This window comes from Lolium perenne, chromosome 2 (assembly GCF_019359855.2).
Source record: "Lolium perenne isolate Kyuss_39 chromosome 2, Kyuss_2.0, whole genome shotgun sequence".
NCBI lineage: Eukaryota > Viridiplantae > Streptophyta > Magnoliopsida > Poales > Poaceae > Lolium > Lolium perenne.
This window is the reverse complement of record NC_067245.2, coordinates 57,107,289-57,113,264: the sequence shown is the minus strand read 5'-3', so window position 1 is coordinate 57,113,264 and position 5,976 is coordinate 57,107,289.

Here is a 5,976-nt window from a genome sequence, read left to right as displayed (position 1 = left end):
GCTTCGCAAAATACTGTTCTGGCTATTTTTGAGAATTTTTACGGTAACAGTCCAGAATCTGTTTTCAGGCAGCACTTCCCCAAATATCATCTTCCTCTCATTAGAAAACCACTCAAACAAACAAAACAAGTATATACAAGTATCCAGCAATCATAATATGCAAAGAATGAGTGATGCCGGTATACCTCCCCCCAAGCTTAGGCTTTTGGCCTAAGTGGAGTTCAACCCCAACGAGGGTCGCTGTTCCTCGCCGGTGGATAATTCATGGCGTAGTCATAGTAAAGTTCCTGTGCAGAAGAAAAACGTGAAGGCTCCACATGCCCAACATGTTGATGCGAGGAACTTGCTGCATCGGACGATGAGTCGAGGTGTTCCTCAGCCTCCTCCGTGTTGTCTCTTGCATGATGGCCTCCTCCCTCTATGTGTGCATTCAGTGCACCTTCTGTGACCGACCAATCCTCCCACTATCCTCTGAGAAACTCCTTCCATAGCAAATCATCTTGAAGAGGCTTAAGAGTTCTTGCGGCGATCCCCTTATCTTCTCGCATGATCCCCATTGCGGTACTCTAATTGCTGCACAAAAATCTCTGAATGGCAAGTTGACAGCTTTATTATAAATTTTATACTGAACCGTGGGGTTAGATCGCGACCAATTGAACCTAAAGTCCTGCACAACAGACATAGTTAATTTTGCATATTGGCTTGGTTCTCCTTCAACAAAATCACTCAGCCCTGCACGAGAAATTAGACTCCGAACATCTTCCAATATTCCTGCGCTTCTCATGAACTCCGCGCACGGGTAGTAAGAGGGGTATACTCCCTCTTCACGGTTCACTCTCATGACTTGTTGGACCTCCAGTTCTTCTTGGTTAAGTTGATATCTATTCCACTCCATTTTCTGAAATTTTCAATAAACAATATAAAATTTGATTTGGTGACATATAATCAAGGGGGACTACTATAGGAACTTGCTAGAGTACTAATCATGCATCAAAACTAGTTTATATAACTTAGAACAAGCATGCAAGCTCACTAAACATGTTACCTACAGCAGCAAAATATTCAAGATATACTCAACCAAACAAAATTCTATTTGGATAGGCGGAGGAGTCACATACCGGAGAGCAAATATGCCAAATTTCAGACAGAAATCTGGGCTGAGCAAAGAGATTGAAAAATCCTGAGCTCTTGAGCAAAAACGCGAGTGAGAGAAAGCTGGTTCGAGTTTTTTCGGGAGAGAGAAGATGCTGGGAGAAAGAGATGAAGTAGTGGGGCAAGGAGGGGCCCACACCACAGGGTGGCGCGCCCCCCTCCTCGGCCGCGCCAGCAGGTGGTGTGGCACCCTGGGGTGCCCCACAGGTCATCCTCTGGTGCTCCCAGGTGCCTCTTCGAAAAATAGGACCAACGGTATAATTTTTGTGAATTTTTGAAAACTTTGAAAAATGCACATTTCTGGGTATTAAGTTTATTATTACTGGCCAGGAAAAATTTTGAAAACTCTAATTAAGTAAGGAACTTTGCAAATCAAAAGTGCTACAGCAAGTAAGACAAGTGGAGTGAGAAAGAGATGTTGTTTACCGCCTCTATGCATATAAAAAGTATTCGTTAACAAGGTTGATCAAGTCTTGCCACCGAATAATTTTTACATAGCATAAGAAGAAATAAACCTCAAATCAATCATGTTACCTTGAATTGTATTGATATGGATCCAATCATAAGATTTTGATAACCTTCTTTAGGCTCATATATAGGACAATCAATAGTTCCAACTTTGATAGTTCTCACATTAGAAATAGTATTGACTCCACATACTTTATCAATCTTCTTGGGGAAATAGACGGTATGCTCCTTATCATCAACATTGAAAGTAACCTTCCCTTTATTGCAATCAATAACAGCCCCTGCGGTGTTAAGAAAAGGTCTCCCAATAATAATAGACATATTATCATCTTCAGGCATTTCCAGCACAACAAAATCAGTTAATATCAAGCAGTTAGTAGTAACTTGAACAGGAACATCCTCACATATACCAACAGGAATAGCAGTAGGTTTATCAGCCATTTGCAAAGATATATCAGTAGGTATCAACTTATGTAAGTAAAGTCTCTTATAAAGAGAAAAAGGCATAACACTAACACCGGCTCCCAAGTCACATAGAGCAGTTTTAACATAATTATTCTTAATAGAACAAGGAATAGTAGGTATACCTGGGTCGCCCAATTTCTTCGGAACCTTGCCATTGAAAGAGTAATTAGCAAGCATAGTGGAAATTTCCTCATTGGGGATTTTCCTCTTGTTAGTAACAATATCTTTCATATACTTTGAATAAGGAGGCAATTTAATAGCATCAGTCAAAGGGATTTGCAAGAATAAAGGTTTCATCCAATCACAAAATTTATTATAGTGTTCTTCTTCCTTTGATTTTAGTTTCTTAGTAGGAAAAGGCATTTGCTTTTGCACCCAAGGTTCTCTTTCATTACCATGTTTCTTAGCCATAAAATCTTCTTTAGTATACTTTTTATTTTTATCATGCTTTTCAGGTTCATCTTCTACCTCTTCTTTATCAGAAGCATCATTCTTATTATTATCATTATCATTATCATGTTCATTTCCACTTTCAGTTTCAGCATCAGAAATAGAAATACTATTAGGATCATTAACAGGTTCAGAGGATTCTACAACATTTTTATGTTTCTTCTTCTTTTTCTTCTTAGAAGGAGCACTAGGTTCAATGCGTTGAGAATCTTGTTCAATTCTTTTGGGGTGCCCTTCAGGATATAGAGGATCCTGGGTAGAGACACCACCTCTAGTTGTTACTTCATAAGCATGTTTCTCTTTAGAATTATTATTTAGCAAATCATTTTGCACTTTAGTGAGTTGATCAATTTGAGTTTGAATCATTTGAAAATGTTTAACAAGCACTTTAACATCATTGGAGGTTCTCTCCACAATATCATGCAAATTGCTAATAGCTTGAGAATTTTCCATTAGATGATTTTCTACTCTCATATTAAAATTTTCTTGCTTAACAATATAATTATCAAACTCATCTAAACATTGCGCAGGAGGTTTTGAATACGGAATATCTTCCCTAGTAAAGCGTTGAAGGGAGTTTACCTCAATCATGGGTGAAGGGGGAATTATCTCACATATATCTTCTATGGGAGGTAGATTCTTCACATCTTCGGATTTAATACCTTTCTCCTTGAGAGACTTCTTAGCTTCCCGCATATCATCATCATTCAATTCAATTAAACCCCTCTTCTTCAATATTGGCGTTGGAGTTGGTTCAGGTGTTTCCCAATCATCATGATTCCGGCTTATTCTAGCCAATAAATCTTCAACTTTCCTGGAGTTCTTTTCTGAAAACACAACCAAAGACAACTATCCAAATATGCTCTAGATTCAATGGTTAGTCCACTATAAAATATATCAAGTAGATCATTCTTTTCTAAATCATGTCCAGGTCTAGCTCTGATAAGAGAACAAAATCTTGCCCATGCCGCAAGCAATTTCTCTTCATCTCCCTGATCAAATCTGTAAATTCTCTGTAAAGCAGCATGTTGAGCACTAGCAGGAAAGTATTTTCGAAAGAAAACATCACGCAAATCAGTTGGACTTTTAATAGAACCAGGAGGCAAATTATTATACCAAGTTTTAGCATCATCCTTTAATGAGAAAGGAAAATTTTTAATGACAAAGTAAGTACGCATCTTGATATCATCAGAAAACAAGCTACTCATAGAAGAAAGTTCATTCATGTGTTCTACAGCACTTTCTTTTTCAGTACCACAAAAGGGTGCTTTCTCTACAATAGCTATATGAGATAGAACAAGAGAAAAATCATAATCTTTATCCTTAATGCATATAGGAGATGTGGCAAATTTAGGATCAGGAGATAGCTTATGTTTAACAGTATATTGTGCGAGAAACTTTTTAATGTTTCTTGCATCAGTAATAGAATTGCATTTATCAATAAAATCATCATTAAGCTCCACATAATCTTCATCAGGATCATCACTAGAATAATCAAGTTCAGGTGAACTAACAGGTGTAGTGGCATTTTCATTAGGAGTTTCAGCATTTTCAATTTGTTTAGACCTAGCAATTGTAGCATCTAGAAAGGATCCCAATGAACCACTATCATCAAGCACAATGAAATATTATCAATATTATGAGAGTTTTCAGATTCAGCGGACGTACCAGCTTGTGGCGGTGAAACAAGTTGACTTATCACAGATGGTGAATCAAGAGTAGCAGAGGTACTCAGAGTTGTACCTTTTCTTGTAGTGGATGGTAATATGGCGACTTTAGAATCGCGAGCTTTACCCATGATGGAGAATTTGCAGCGAACAATATCAATCCAAGTGAACTTCCAAATAAAGCTATGGTCCCCGCAACGAACGGCGCCCAGAAAACGGTCTTGATAACCCACAAGTATAGGAGATCGCAGCAGTCTTCGAGGGTAGTATAACCCAATTTATTGATTCGACACAAGGGGAGACAAAGAACACTTGGAAGCCTTAACAATGGAGTTGTCAATTCAGCTGCACTGAAACAGACTTGCTCGCAAGAGTTTATCAAGAGGTAACAGCTTTATAGCGATAGCGGTAGTGAAATAACAAGCAAGAGAGTAACAAAGACAGCAGTAGTGATTTTAGTAAACAGCAGGATTAAAATATCAGAGGCACGGGGACGGATGACGGGCGTTGCATGGATGAGAGAAACTCATGTAACAATCATAGCAGGGCATTTGCAGATAATAATAAAACGGTGTCCAAGTACAAAGCAATCAATAGGCATGTGTTCCAATTATAGTCGTACGTGCTCGCAATGAGAAACTTGCACAACATCTTTTGTCCTACCAGCCGGTGGCAGCCGGGCCTCAAGGGAAACTACTGGATATTAAGGTACTCCTTTTAATAGAGTACCGGAGCAAAGCATTAACACTCCGTGAACACATGTGATCCTCACATCACTACCATTCCCTCCGGTTGTCCCGATTTCTGTCACTTCGGGGCCATCGGTTCCGGACAGCGACATGTGTATACAACTTGCAGGTAAGATCAATAAACAATGAATATCATGATGAAACAATAACATGTTCAGATCTGAGATCATGGCACTCGGGCCCTAGTGACAAGCATTAAGCATAACAAGTTGCAACAATATCATCAAAGTACCAATTACGGATACTAGGCACTATGCCCTAACAATCTTATGCTATTACATGACCAATCTCATCCAATCCCTACCATCCCCTTCGGCCTACAGCGGGGGAATTACTCACACATGGATGGGGGAAGCATGGCTGGTTGATGGAGAGGCGTTGGCGGTGATGATGGCGATGATCTCCTCCAATTCCCCATCCCGGCGGAGTGCCAGAACGGAGACTTCTGGCTCCCGCGACGGAGTTTTGCGATGTGGCGGCGTTCTGGAGGCTTTCTGGCGACTTCCACTTCTCCCCCGTGCGTTTTTAGGTCGAAGGCATTATATAGTCCGAAGGAGGGCATCGGAGGCCGGCCGAGGGGGCCACACCATAGGGCCGCGCGGCCCCCCCTAGGCCGCGCCGCCTTATGGTGTGGGGCCCTCGGGCCTCCACCTTACTTGTCCTTCTGGCTCCGTCAGTATTCTGGGAAAATAGGGCCTTCTGCATAAATTCCGAGGATTTTCCCGAAAGTTGGATTTCTGCACAAAAACGAGACACCAGAACAGTTCTGCTGAAAACAGCGTTAGTCCGTGTTAGTTGTATCCAAAATACACAAATTAGAGGCAAAACAATAGCAAAAGTGTTCGGGAAAGTAGATACGTTTTGGACGTATTAGTTCGCCATTGGTTGTTCGCCTCTAGGTGTCGCTCGAGGTTGGGGAAGATTGGGGAAGGTTGAGCACAGTGAGCGTGGTGAATGCAGCTAGGCGCTGTAGTTCCACGATAAATAGAGGTCGACACACGTGAAACCGAGGCGACGACATTAAC